The 15343-nt window shown below is 45.9% G+C and overlaps 2 long non-coding RNA genes across 3 annotated transcripts in view; one reads left to right on the top strand and one right to left on the bottom strand.

Annotated features, from left to right (window-relative positions):
- LOC311441466 overlaps positions 1–15343 on the top strand; it is a 293932-nt gene that overhangs the window by 135782 nt on the left and 142807 nt on the right. The window lies entirely within an intron of this gene.
- Positions 7111–8824, bottom strand: LOC311441601. The gene is made up of 2 exons (XR_014696091.1): positions 7492–8824; positions 7111–7413 (listed from the first exon to the last, which is right to left on the bottom strand). It is a non-coding gene; the product is annotated as an uncharacterized lncRNA (long non-coding RNA).

Below are 15343 nucleotides of genomic sequence, written 5' to 3'. Positions count from 1 at the left end.
TTTAAATTGTATGTTCTTTAGTGTCAAAGAACTTTAACCACCCAGCAGCCATCTCCATGGCAGACAGTAATTCTTTCTCAACTACCAAGTAACTTTATTCTCTACTAAAAAGTAATGGCTTGCAGAAGCTATCTTTGTATTATGGAGGAGGTCATCCACCCTCAGAGTGCTGGAGGCTAAAGAACTACTGGTGTCTGAGAGGATATTGCAGTGTATAGAAATGACACTTGGCTCTACAAACTTTGGGTTAAAAATAAATAAAATAAAATAAAATAAAATAAAATAAAATAAAATAAAATAAAATAAAATAAAATAAAATAAAATAAAATAAAATAAAATAAAATAAAATAAAATAAAATAAAAACAGCATTAAAACAAGTCAGAACTTGAACTTCAAAGGGAACCAAAATGTAATGAGTTTCAAATTTCAGATATCTGTATGAAATTGTTTCATACCTGTAGTATGATCAAACTTCTACTGCTTTTTCTGTAGGTAAGCAAACCTGGTTCTTAACTTAGGTACGGTGTTCCTACCATGAGTTACATGACTCTTCAATGTTTTTCTCTCTCATTCTGCTCAAATACTGATCAGGCTAAATCTTTTCAGTAGAGCATTTCCTCACAATAGAAAAGCAAGTGTAAAGAATGAATGGCACCTGTATTATGCTCTAGTGGAGGGAAGGAAACAGAAAATGTATGTCACGAGCAAGACAAAACTTCAAATATTTTAGAAGACCTACTGCGGTATTTAAAGACAGGGTTTCAGGGACTTTTCCAGTAACAACTGTTTGGATTAAGTGAAGAAACAGTTAGGTGAAAAAGAGTCCACAGTTTTGGACAATACTCATGTATAGACAAAGTTTTTTAAATTTTCTTGTGCAGTCTTTCCACCCTGTTGCAGGCTTTGAATTATACTGTCATTTAAACAGTAGAACTGAATACCTGGGAAAAAGCAGATGTTCTGTTTAATGGTACAGACATTGACACTCAGGAAAGTTTTGAGACTGATCTGTTAAAAATAATAAAATGAGATAAACTTGCTGGATCAGCAGCAAGACAAAAGCAAAAGAAAAAAACTTGAAGTGAAATAAAATCATTTAATCATAACGGCCATTTTATATTTTTAAACACTGTGAAAGTTATTGGCCCAAGTGCTTTTTCTATCAATGTCTCTTAGTGTATGTTCAACACACAGAAGAGTGTGCATCTCATACCAGCTTTCAAGCTGCAATATATATTAATTAGAAGGTAAGTTGCATGAAACCCAAGCAGTTGACTGGGGACCAGTTGCTGTTTTAAGAAGAAAGGTTGGAGAAATCAGAAGACAGCAAACGTTGGGTGAGCAATTGGCTAACGGGCAGGGCCCAAAGGGTTATGGTAAATGGAGCTGTGTCAGGCTGGCGGGCGGTCACCAGTGGGGTCCCTCAAGGCTCCATTTTAGGGCCGGTACTTTTCAATATTTTTATAAACGATCTGGATGTAGGAATAGAGGGTATTTTGAGCAAGTTTGCTGATGACACCAAACTTGGAGGAGTTGTGGACTCAAATGAGGGCGTAAAGACCTTGCAGAGGGATCTGGACAGGTTGGAGAGCTGGGCGATCACCAACCGCATGAAGTTCAATAAGAGCAAGTGCCGGGTCCTGCACCTGGGACGGGGAAACCCTGGCTGCATGTACAGACTGGGCGATGAGACGCTGGAGAGCAGCCTAGAAGAGAGGGATCTGGGGGTCGTGGTAGACAGCAAGTTGAATATGAGCCAGCAGTGTGCCCTGGCAGCCAGGAGGGCCAATCGTGTCCTGGGGTGCATCAAGCACGGCATCGCTAGTAGGTCAAGGGAGGTGATTGTCCCGCTCTACTCTGCGCTGGTGCGGCCTCACCTCGAGTACTGTGTGCAGTTCTGGGCACCACAGTATAAAAAGGACATGAAACTGTTGGAAAGTGTCCAGAGGAGGGCTACGAAGATGGTGAAAGGCCTTGAGGGGAAGACGTACGAGGAACGGCTGAGGTCACTGGGCCTGTTCAGCCTGGAGAAGAGGAGGCTGAGGGGGGACCTCATCACAGTCTACAACTTCCTCGTAAGGGGGTGTCGAGAGGCAGGAGACCTTTTCTCCATTAACACTAGTGACAGGACCCGCGGGAACGGGGTTAAGCTGAGGCAGGGGACAGGACCCGCGGGAACGGGGTTAAGCTGAGGCAGGGGAAATTTAGGCTGGACGTCAGGAGGGGGTTCTTCACAGAGAGGGTGGTTGCACACTGGAACAGGCTCCCCAGGGAAGTGGTCACTGCACCGAGCCTGTCTGAATTTAAGAAGAGATTGGACTGTGAACTTAGGCACATGGTCTGAACTTTTGGGTAGACCTGTGCGGTGTCAAAGAGTTGGACTTGATGATCCTTAAGGGTCCCTTCCAACTCAGGATATTCTATGATTCTATGATTCTATGATTCTATGATTCTATGATTCTATGATTCTATGAAAGTGAAAAAAAAAATGTATGCATTTTTTTATTACTTTTAGACATGGTTCTCAAGAACCTGTATGTTTTCTGAACAGCAAGAAAATGATGGGTCAGCTGACAAAAACTAGATCTCAGAAAGTCTCCTTTGCTGAATTATAAAATGTAGTATTTTACTGGGCCATTTTCAACTCTATTGAGTTTTCCATACAATTGCCATTGTTTCACCTAAGAAGCAGCTTAATTATTTTTTTAGCCAGTCTGCATCCCAGTCTAAATGCTGTTGCCTTTCTGTGACACTTTCAAGTCACTGAAGTTAGAAATGAAAAGTTATCTGAGATAGGTCTGATTGATTTTATTTATTTTTATACTAGTGTCAGAAACTTAAAACATCTTGAATTCCCTGTACACTTCCATGCTAATAGATGGATATTGTGAGGTAGAAGTAATAAAAGATCTTTGTAGTTCAAAATACATTGCATTTTTACTCTCAGTCACCATGTGATTATGGACTTGCATGAATCAATGTCATTCACAGGTATGGCAATATGTTCAGACACTCATCTGAAGTTATGGTGCCATATAGGACAGGTTCACTGTGTAAGACAGCATATATTTCTGTGAATAAATCAGCATATTTACAAGCTTTGTTTTTATCTTTCCTTGGAAAAAAAAAAAAAAAGTGGGAATGGGGATGGCATCACAGAAGAGGAGTCAGTCCTTCCAACATAAATGGAGTTGGATGCAGGTTAGTCTTGCAGTGTAAGTGTAAACAAGCAACTTACCCTTCATGTCATAAGAGGTGGCAGACCCAGCGTATGTATGCACAGTCAGTATTGTCAAAGCAAATATAGTATGAAGGTCAGTATCGGCAGTTTGAACACATAGAGCAAAGATGATGTTGCACCAGTCTTACCTCAAGGAGAAGATGTTGCACAGTGGGAGAAGCTCGGTGAGAGCTTTAGCTCTAGGGAGACAGTCGGAACACGTTAGAATACTGTTTAGACTTTTGTCTGCAACATACATTAGCATGAGAAAAGCTTGGGAAACACTGAACTCTACCAGGTTAGTGCAATTCTTCATTGTTTAACCCTCCCACAGTCTTCTCTTTCCTCTTCATCCTCAGCTAGTGGTGTCCCATGATAGACAAAGCAGTAAGAGACATCTTCTTCAACAAGTCACCCCTTCTGTAACACTTTCCCTCCTTCGAATGGCATCAAATACAGGCTATTTTTTTCTAGGACATTTCTTGATACTTTCCTGTCTTAACTTGTCACACCTGAAAACAATGTCTTTAATTCACAATTTTCACAATTTAGGAGATCTTTCCTATATTTATAGTGTTTCCTAGCCACCTACTATTATCTAGGGTCTGCAGATAGATTCAGTCACTTTTTTTTTTTTTTTTTTTTTTTTTTTTAATACTGCTAGGTGGAAATCTAGTGCATGTGATGGTTTAACACAGCATCTGACTGAAGACTGACATTATTTCCTGTTCCATGTAAGAATTACCCAATCTGTAGCTCTGTGGGCAGTCTCCAGAGTCCCTGTGCTCAAAAATAGAGTAAATAGTCCTTGGATGAGGAGGCGTGCTCCTTCCCACAAAGTACGAGGGGATCAGCACAAATACTATTAAAACCCAAGGGCCAATGTAATAGTGAGATCTGTTTTACTGTGGTGTGGGCAGGGAGCTTAGTCCCCCTGGATCAGAGCAATTCATCATTGTTCGGGCCAAATTCCCTGCAGCCTCCTGTGCCATTAAATGGTTGTGTGAGATTAATGGGCTCCTTCCAGACCAATCAGTGGAAATATTACCTCTGTACTGCAAGAAGAGTTCATGCAAAATTTTAGATGCCATTCATTTTTTAATCTCACAGAATTACAGAATTTAAGGGGTTGGAAGGGACCTTGAAAGATCATGGGGTCCAACCCCGCTGCCAAAGCAGGTACATTACAGCAGACCGCCCAGGCAGGCGTCCAGACGGGCCTTAAATATCTCCAGAGAAGGATGCTCCACAACCTCCCTGGGCAGCCTGTCCCAGTGTTCCATCGCCCTCACCGTGAAGAAGTTCTTTCGCATGTTGGTGCAGAGCTTCCTGTGATCTGTTTTTTGGCCATTGCCCCTTGTCCTGTCCCCACAAACCACTGAAAAGAGGTTGGCCAAATCCCTCTGTCTCCCACACCTCAGGTATTTATACACATTGATGAGATCCCCTCTCATTCTTTTTTTCTCCAGGCTGAACAGACACAGGTCTCTCAGCCTTTCCTCATAAGGAAGATGTTCCAGGCCCCGTATCATCTTTGTGGCCCTCCACTGGACTCTTTCCAGGAGGTCCTTGTCTTTTTTGTACTGGGGAGCCCAGAACTGGACACATTACTCCAGGTGAGGCCTGACCAGGGCAGAGTAGAGGGGGAGGATCACCTCCTTTGACCTGCTGGCCATGCTCCTTTTAATGCACACCAAGATCCCATTGGCCCTTTTGGCCACAAAGGCACACCGCTTGCTCATGGTCAACCTGACGACCACCAGGATCCCCAGGTCCTTCTCCGCAGAGCTCCTCTCCAGCAGGTCATCCCCCAGCCTGTACAGATACATGTGTTTTTTCCTTCCCAGGTGCAGGACTCTACACTTGCTCTTGTTAATCCTCATTTGGTTTCTTTCTACCCATCTCTCTAGCCTGTCCAGGTCTCACTGAATGGCAGCACAGCCTTCTGGTGTGTCAGCCACTCCTCCCAGCTTAGTGTCATCAGAGTACTTACTGAGGGTGGACACTATTCTCTCATCAAGGTCATTGATGAAAATGTTGAACAAGACTGAACCCAGCACTGGTGCCTGGGGAACACCGCTAGTTACAGGTCTCCAACCGGTCTCTGCGCCGCCGATCACCACCCTCTGAGCTCGGCCAGTCAGCCAGTTCTCAACCCACCTTACTGTCCGCTCATCTGTCCCACGCTTTGTCAGCTTTGTTAGCAGGGTATCATGGGAGACAGTAGCAAGAGCCTTTCCTTTTTGTTGTGTTGTTGTTGCTTGGTTTTGGAGATTCACATCACACTCCGTGGTAGAAAAGTTTAGCGCATCAGCATCCCACTGGGAAGACACAAAATGCACTCCCAAAGTCTTTCCCCATCTCCTTAGCACTGGAGGTGCCTTAAGAGGAGAGCGGTCATGGCTGGGCCCCTGCAACGCTAGCAAATTCTATGAAAAGTTGCATTCGGCTGAAAAGTAAGTGAATGACATGAACATGATCTCATTATTTGAACTAATGAGTTACATGTCCACTCCTGCAAAAATACTCCAAGAAATAATCCAATAGGTTATGTGTAGTGAGACAATCACAGCTGAAACTGCCACAAAGTGCCGATGGTGAGAAACAAACAACAAAGCCGTTTTCTTCTCTGACAGCGGAACACCTTGCTCAGGGAAGACCCTCATGTGTCGCCTTCAGAAAGCCTGCGACACCCTCCACCTCGTGCTCCCATCAGCAGGTTGAAGAAGGTGAGAGGGAGCGGCTGACGGAAGACTGCTTTATCCAGAGTGTGGGGTCTACTGTGAAATTTTCCACTGAAATTGTGTCCATTTCTGGGGATTGTACTTCAAGGAACACGCACACCAAGCAGAAAGCACCCAAGGAACCCAGGAAGCGATGCTAAGAACGACCCTTCTTAGGATCAGACTCTTACGAAACATGGTCTGTAAGGAAAGATTAAACATTGGATTAATGGACTAAGGCTTTAATGTCAAGAGAAGGCAGAACCGAGATGTGGAGAAGGATGCTGCAACTAAAAAGCGAGCAAACCCCTCCCCAGGCCATAGATTTAGGACAAGGAAGAAAGGACTTCAGATGCAGCAAAGGGACTTTAGTTTAGGTGTTACAGTGTGGTGCTTTTACTCGGGTGGGCAGCCGAGTTCCACCATGGCCGCTCTCTCACTCCCCCTCCTGAAAGGGAAGGGGAGAGAAAATACGATGCCAAGGGCTCAAGGGCTGAGATAAGGACGGGGAGCTCACTCAGCAGGTATTGTGATGGGCAAAGCAGACTCAGAGTAGGGAGACAGTAAGATTTCCCCCCTCCCCCCCCAATCCACCCTCTCCCACCTCCTCCCCCCGAGCGGCTCAGGGGAGCGGGGCAATGGGGGCTGCGGTCAGTCTGTAGCACTTTGTCTCCGCCGCTCTTTCTCGGTCGCTCTCTGCCCCTGCTCCACTGGGGTCTCTTCCACGGGCTGCAGCATGGAACCCTGCTCCACTGTGGTACACCACGGGCTGCAGGGGGACAGCCTGGTTCTCCGTGGTCCTCACCACAGGCTGCAGGCTCCGGCGCCTGGAGCACCTCTCGCCCTCCCTCTTCACCGACCTTGGTGTCTGCAAGGCTGTTTCTCATTCCTCCCTCTCTCCCAGCTGCTCTTCCACAGCAATTTTGTTGTTGTTGTTGTTTGTTTTGTTTTTTGTTTTTTGTTTGGTTTTTGTTTCTTTTAACCTTAAAGCTGGCCTCACAGAGGCGCAAGCAACAGCGCTTCTTGGCCTGGCTGTGGCCACCAGCGGGCCCTTCTCTAACACGGCGCAGTTTCTGGATTCTTCTCACAGAACTCACCCTGATGGCCCCCCCGCTCCCAAAACCTTGCCACGTAAACCCAGTACATGAGGCAAGAGAACTTGGAAATGGTTTGAAAGAGATTTATAACAGCACGACACAACGTGGCACCTCCTAGTACAAAAAAGACAGCTCTACATGAAATGATCGGTTGGCAGATTGAAAACAAACAGAAGAATGTGCTTCTTCACAAGTCAGGCACGGAGCTGTCGGTCTGGCTGCAGACATGGTAGATGCCAAAAAGCGCCTCATTGTAGAAAACACCAAAAGCTGCATGATGAAGAGATCCTGAAAAGCTGAACTATGAAGAACTCCTCATGGACGACAATGAAGAATACACCAGCAGCTGCATGCAGAAGCACTCCTCGGGACCTGGAAGGAGAAAAAAAAACACCAAATGTTAGAAGACGAAGCACTTCTAAGGGACTGGAAGGTGAAAACAACACCAACATTGGCATGATGAAGCTCTCCTCAGGGAAAACATGGTGAAGAACCCCAAAGGCTGGATGGTGCAGAACTCCTCAAGGGCAGCAATGAAGAAAATACCAAATGCTGCTCGACAAAGCAATCCTCAACGGCCAAAGTGAAGAGAAGCAGAAAAGCTGCATGATGAAGAACTCCTCAGGACCACAGTGAAGAACACACCAAAAGCCGCACGCAGAAGCACACTTCAGGGGCCACAGGGAGAAGAAACCCCAAAAAGCTCCATGAAGCATTTCTCCTCAAGCGCCACAGTGAAGAAAACACGACGAGCTGAATATAGTGAAGCCCTCCTCAGGGGAAACGTGGTGTGGGGAAAACCCCCAAAAGCTGCACGATGAAGAGCTCCTCAGCGACGTAGCGAAGAAAACACCAAAAGCTGCTCAAGAAGGCACTCCTCAGAAGCTGCAGTGGAGAAACACCAAAAGCTGGACGATGAAGCTCTCCTAAAGTGGAAACGTGGATCCCAAGAAGCTGAACGATGAAGAACTCGTCATGCATGGGCCGCAATGAAGAATACGCCAGAAGCTGCACGCAGAAGTACTCCTCAGGGCCTAGAATGAGAAAAAAAAAAAAAACACCAAATGTTAGAAGATGAAGCACTTCTCAGGGGCTGGAAGGTGAAAACCACACCAAAAGCGGCATGATGAAGCTCTCATCAAGGAAAACATGGTGAGGAGAACACCAAAGGCTGGATGGTGCAGAACTCCTCAGGACCGAGTAGAAGAAAACACCACAAGCTGCACGATGAACTCTTCAGGGCCGTAGTGAAGAAAAAACCAAAATCTGCACAATGATGCATTCCTCCGGAGTCTCAAAGTGAAGAGAACCCCAAAAGCTGCGCAATGAAGAACTCCTCGGGGACCACAAGGTGAAGAAAACACAAAAAGCTCCACAAAGAATTACTCCTCAAGCGCCACGGTGAAGAAAATGCAAAAAAGCTGAATGATGAAGCGCTCCTCAGGGGAAACGTGGTGTGAAGAACCCCAAAAGCTGCACAATGAAGGCATCCTCAGTGGAAACGCAGTGAAGGAAACACAACAAGCTGGACGCAGAAGCACTCCTCAAGTTGCAGTGAAGAAAACACCAAAAGCTGCTCAAGAAATCACTCCTCAGAGGCTGCAGTGGAGAACCACCAAAAGCTGAACGATGCAGAACTGCTCAGGGCTGCCGTGATAAGAACACCAAAAGCTGCACGACGACACCCTCCTGCGGGGTCACACAGTGAAGACAACACCGAGAGCTGCACACAGGAGCACTCCTCAGGGGCCACAAGCAGCCCAAAGGCTGCGCCTCGCCTGTGCGCCACCATCGCCGGAGTGCCGCAGCCCCAGCACACCCAGCACCATGTCACCTCCCCTGCCCTGTGACACCTCTGCTCCATCATAGCCAGGCGCTGCCCCATTGGCCGCCTGCCTTGGCGCCTCTGGGCGCAGCCAATAGCGAGGCCGCTGGCGCTTGTTGCTAGGCAGCATGGAGCTGTGGCAGCCGATGGGCGCCAGGAGGCCGCAGGGCGGGGCTGGCCTCCCAGGGCTGAGGCCTGGCGCAGTGCCTGGCAGGAGCCATGAGGCTTTCCTGACACCACCTCCAGCTCTGCCTCGCCTTGCCCCCGGCCCTCCAAGAGGCACGTTTTGGCGCTAGGAGCACGCAAACTGCTCCAGCAAGGTGGAGGCAGCATTGTGCAGGGCACACTGACACTGCCCATCAGTCAATCCCTCCTCTGTCCCCGGTGACACAGAGTACGCTGCCCGCTTAGCCGTGCTGCCCACAGACATGAAATTGGGTCCTCAGTGTCCTGAAAGGGTACAAACCAAAGCCGGTTCTGTTGACACAGCCCACAGGACTAAACTCGGTTAAACCATGCACTGTGAGAATGCCAGTCTCTTTCTTCCTCACCCAAACTGCTCATTGCCATGTAGCTTTTGCATCAGCTTCTTGCAGAACTGGATCTTCAGTGTTCGTACAGCTCTGCAAAGCTTCCGCTCTGCAAACTTATGAGTCTGTGGACTGTGGAAGGACCAAGGCCCCACTATGCAACTCGCCGGGTTCTTATCGGTGATAAGAACCAGGGGTTCTTATTGATGCAAGCCAGGTCTAGAAAGACTGCATCTTCCTCTTTTCAAGTGTTAGGGGTAATCCAAGTGTTAGAAGACTGTGGAAACACTGTATTAATGGAGCTGTTACTCCAATAGGTTAAACAGAAGATAGAGAAACGTAGGCGTTGCGGGGCTCGTTTCACAGAACTGTAGGGGTTGGAAGGGACCTCCAGAGATCATCGGGTCCAACTCCCCTGCCAAAGCAGGTTTCCTAGAGCAGGTTGCACAAGTAGGCATCCAGACGGGGCTTGAATATCTGCAGAGAGTCCACAGCCTCCCTGGGCAGCCTGTTCCAGTGCTCCGTCACCCTCACCGTGAAGAAGTTCTTTCGCGTAGCGGTGCGGAACTTCCTGTGCTCCATTTTGCAGCCATTGCCCCTTGTCCTGTCCCCACAGACCACTGAAAAGTGGTTGGCCATATCCCTGTGTCTCCCACACCTCAGGTATTTATAGACATTGATAAGATCCCCTCTCAGTCTTCTTTTCTCCAGGCTGAACAGAGCCAGGTCTCTCAGCCTTTCCTCCTAGGGAAGATGCTCCCGTATCCTGTCTGTGAGCCTCCGCTGGACTCTTTCCAGGAGATCCCTGTCTTTTTTGTACAGGGGAGCCCAGAACTGGACACAGTACTCCAGGTGAGACCTGACCAGGGCAGAGTAGAGGGGCAGCATCAGCTCCCTTGACCTGCTGTCCACGCTCCTTTTAATGCGCCCCAGGATCCTGTTGGCCTTCTTAGCCACCAGGGCACACTGCTGGCTCATGGCCAACCTGTCGTCCCCCAGGTCCTTCTCGGCAGAGCTCCTCTCCAGCAGGTCGTCCCCCAGTCTGTACTGATACATGCGGTTGTTCCTTCTGTTATAAATGGAGTCTCACCTTAAACTGAATTTAGTAATATTTATAAAAGGAATATTTGTCAAAGGTATAAAAGGCAAGTAAACAGTGCTGGGTGTGCAGGGAGTCTACGCTCCACCAACATGCACACGCGAACATCAAGCATTCTAAATATACAGAACATTGCTTTTACAAACTAAACCTGAGTCTGCCTATACATACGTACAATCAGGAAAGGTAGAAAACAATCCTTTAAGTTCCACGACTTACTAAACTTGAGTACGCCTATACATAGGTACAATCAGAAAAGGTAACAAACAATCCTTTAAGTTCCATGACTTAACAGTCTCCGTTTTCCATTCCTTTTCTTGATTACAAACAACAGTCTCCGTTTTCCATTCATTTTCTTCATTACAAACACCGGAGAATTCCAGGGGTAGTCGTGGGAGCAATATGTCTTGCTTTAAGTTGTTAAGCAACTCGGTCTTCGGGCCTTATGTATCCCGTTCTTCCCGCATCGAAGAAAAGCATATCCATCTCCTTTTCAAGACCAATAGGGCCTGGGTCAAAAGGCACGTCCAGGTCACCAGGGGGTGGAACAGCAAAGGCCTTCGATGGCTCTAGCAGCAGACTTCCTTTCTCAGCTTTGCTATCAGGATGTCATGGGAGACAGTATCAAAAGTCTTTCTAAAGTCAAAGTAGATCCACTGCTCTCTCCTCATCTATCCAGCTGGTGATGCCATCATAGAAGGTAATGAGGTTGGTCGAGCACATTTTCCCCTTGGTTAATCTATGCTGACTACTTCTCATAACCTCCTTCTCTTCCAATTGCTTGGAGATGGCATCCAGATAAAGCTGTTCCAACACCTTTCCAGGGACAGATGTGAGACTGAGTGTCCCGTAGTTTCCCAGATCCTCCTTCTTGCCCTTCTTGAAGACTAGAGGGACATTGGCTATCCTCCAATCTTCAGACACCTCTCATCTTCTCCAGGACCTTTCAAAGATGATAGAGAGCAGTTCAGCAACCACCTTTGCCAACTCCCTTAGCACATGTGGATGCATCCCATCAGGACCCATGGATTTGTGTGTGTTGAGCCCACTCAGACGTTCCCGAACCACTTCCTTGTCAACAAGGGGGGAGATCTCCACTTCCCAGACTCTTTCTCCTCCCTCCAGGGTTGAGGAGTCCCAGGAGGGAGTCCTTGAAGCAAAGACTGAAGCAAAGAAAGCATTCAGTATCTCTGCCTTCTCAGCGCCTCCCATTACCAGGACACCCTCCTTGTTCAGCAAGGGACCCACATTATCCCTAGTCTTCCTTTTACTGTTTATATACTTAACAAAAAAAACTTTTTATTATCTTTTATCTCTTTTGCAAACCTCATCTCTAGGTGGGCTTTAGCCTTCCTTGTTGCATCCCTGCAGGCCCTGACAACACTTCTATACTCCTCCCAAGAGGACAGGCCCTTTTTCCACATTTCATAAACCTTCTTCTTCCTTTTGATCTTATTGATGAGCTCCTTGCTCATCCACACAGGTTTCCTGTCCCCCTTTCCCAATTTCCTACTCTTAGGGATGCACCGATCCTGAGCTTGGAAGAAGTGCTGTTTAAATGTAGCCCAGCTCTCACATGCACCCTTGCTTTCTAGCAACCTAGCCCATGAGATATACTCCCAAGCAGGTCCCAGAAGAGGTCAAAGTTGGCTGTCTGAAAGTCCAGGGTTGCAATCCTGCTTTTAGCCTTACTTCTTCCACCAAGTTCCATCTTGAACTCCACCATCTCAAGGTTTCTGCATCCCAAGCTGCCCCCAACCTTCACACCCCTAAAAAACCCATCCCTGTTGGTAAGAACAAGGTCCAGGAGCACCCCCCTCCTTGTCAACTTAGTCTTCAACGCATTGTAGGAACCCTTTGGACTGGGCGTGCCTGGCTGAGTTGCTTACCCAACAGATGTCTGGAAAATTGAAGTCCCCCATGAGAACCAGTGCCCATGATCCTGAGGCTACTACCAGCTGCTTGTAGAAGGCCTCGTTGACCTCCTCCTCCTGATCTGGTGACCTGTAGTATACCCTCACAGCAGTGTCCCCCATACCAGCCCACCCCTTAATTCTCACCCACAAGCTCTTCACTTGTCCATCACCCTTCCCCAGGTGGAGCTGGGTAAATCTCAACAGATTCTGTTTGTGAACTGTAGGATTAAATGGACATGGACTGTGTTCAGATGCAGTATATGTATCAGCACTTTTGCATATCCTATTAACATTTTACTCAGTAAAAACTTATTTGGGCAATATGGTGAGTTATTTTTGGGTATAGTACTGAATTTCTTTATATTCATGGGCTATATGTAATTAAAAATATAAAATGACTTAGAAGGGAACATGTTTGCATAAAGAACCCAATAAATGGATTTTTTTAAACCTTGTTTTTACCTCATGGTTAATGAATAAGTGCCTTCATATCTGACATGATTAGAACAAGCTGCCTTTTTGCCAGTGAGTGTATGCTAGAAATCTTTACCAAATATTTTCTAGATTTGATGCTGCCTGTAAAGTCTCTTCCCTCCACAAGATAAAGAAAAATCAATGAAGCATACAATGAGATCAGAAAAGGCTATGATAAAATTCCTATATTTTGGGCAAACCCTTACATTTGCCCTAGGAATTTCACACTTTGTGTTATTTCTAGTGTTTTGCTATTTCATAACTTATTACCTGTATTCCTCTGTTACAGGTCTGGGTGAATCCCCAGCTCCTTATTAGAAAGCAAGCAAACAAAAAGCAATAGGATTTTGTATTATTTCTGCAAGATACCTGGATATCCTTTCCTTTAATATGACCACAAAACTACACCCATAATCTTCAATAATCTATATGCTTTGATGACTAGAACTACTAGAAAAATACATTTAGGTAGTAAACTTAAATTTTCCATGTCTAATTCAAATTACTTTGAGCATCAGGCTTCTGTAAGATTAGGGTAAATTACCTACCTTGCTTTAAGTGACCCTGGCAATAATTATTCCAACCTCAAAAAATCCATTATCAGCTTTTAATCCATGTTGAAGATAAAGAGCATATAACTGAATGTTGTGCTAAGACATTTTGTACAATCTTTTTGTTTGGACCTCTGCAGAGCTTGCTGGTGATAGCTTGTTTGTTTGTTTGTTTGTTTGTTTTTGTACTATTGTATTGTACTAATGCATTTAAGAACGACACTTTTATTTCTTGTACAGTATATGAACTTATTTGAAGATTTTTTCCCTCTGCATTTCTGTAAAGCACAGTTAAAGCTATATGTAAGCTAAGCCAGAAGACTTTCTGTGTCTGGTGGTGTCAAAAGATGAGCAGAGAATTTTATGGAAGGCTGAAGGGGTGCCACAACTCCTGCTTCTAATGTAATTCAGCACAGAGTGTTTTGTTATTATGATATTTAACTGCAATTAGTAGTATATGCTTCAGTAGAGTATCTATAAGATTATATAGTCTGCTGTTTACATGTTATGTTGATAACAAAAGCAATGAGACAAGGACCGAGATCTTTGTATTTATTTAGTTACTATCCTGAAAGTCTCCTCCTTCACACTGAGGAAAATTTTCTGTCACATCTTTTGGCTGTGTTTGACATTTAAACATTGGAAAGAAATTGGTTGCATTGAGAGCAGAGTGAGAACATTTGGGGATGATATTGACACATACAGAAGTCATGGCCACTTGCATTTCTTCTTTTTCTATGACATCTGGTATTTTCATTTTATAGGCTTTTTTGCCTCTCTTCTGAGGGAGGTACAGTTTGATTTGTAGAGGTGCCCACTATCTTCTGATCGACTGCAGCATGCAATATCCTAGCCGCAGTCAGGCAGTGCAGGGGGAAGCATGGGGAATAAGGGCAGGAGAAGATTTGGGACATGCAGTTCTCAGTGCATTAACACTGCTTGAGAAACTATTAGTAACTGAGCATGAGGCGGATTTGGCTTCAATTCAGTTGCAAATGCCTGTCAACAATAAGAACTAAGCCACCTCTCTGCACCTTGCTTGGCACAAGTAGAACATTTCTGTGAGCTGGCACTGCAGGTCTCGCAATGCCCCCCCGTGCAAATGGAACTGTTGTCCCTGACTCTGGTCATTTCTGTGCTGACATGCTGTTACAGAAAGGAAAGGATGACCAAAAAATGATTTCTTTTCCCTTCTTTTCTTCTGGCTAGTGGGCCGACAAATCAATTATTCCCACAGCTCTAATTACAGTTCACAGAATGTATATTTTGCAGAAAATAAAGTTCTTGCCTCAGCCATCAGTTCCCTTTGGGCTTAGCCTTTCAAAGTGAAATTGCAGTTGTTTGTTCTCTCAAAGCTTTCAAGTTGTTCACCAAAGTATGAAATGACTGGAAAGCAGTAATGAATAAAGGAGCCTTCTGGCTTTTACTCAGTCCACTGACATAAAGAAATTTTGGTTCCTGTGTAATTGCTGTACATAATTACAAAAATGAGGTTTCACTTCTTTGTTGGGTTGCTCAGCTTTAGAGCTCATTTCCCGGATGCAGCCATACAGCAGGCTGGATGCTGTGCTTGGTAGAACAGGGATGCTGCTGGAATATCTTGTTTTCCAAAGCAGAGAGGAAATCTAGCTCTTTGGTGCCTGTGTTGCGAGATCAGCCTGTCCTTGGCATGAGGCACAACCCAGTTGGAGCATTACTTGCAGCAGGGCTGTCAGCAGGGCAGAGGGCCCCTGAACTTGTTTCCTGGGCTGAGCTATGAGGAGGTGGCAGGAGAAAGCACCATGGTGAATCTTCACCGCACAGAGACTCCAGGGTCTGTTGTGGGCAGGAGAGGCAGCCATGGTGCAAGCAACGCTGGAGTGCACCGTGGCTGTTTCTGTTAATAGCCCCCTTTTCCAGTCTTCTTG

Source organism: Aythya ferina (genome assembly GCF_964211825.1).
Source record: "Aythya ferina genome assembly, chromosome: 9".
NCBI classification, from domain to species: domain Eukaryota; kingdom Metazoa; phylum Chordata; class Aves; order Anseriformes; family Anatidae; genus Aythya; species Aythya ferina.
The sequence above is the reverse complement of the archived record's forward strand: the minus strand, read 5'-3'. Positions and strand labels throughout refer to the sequence as shown.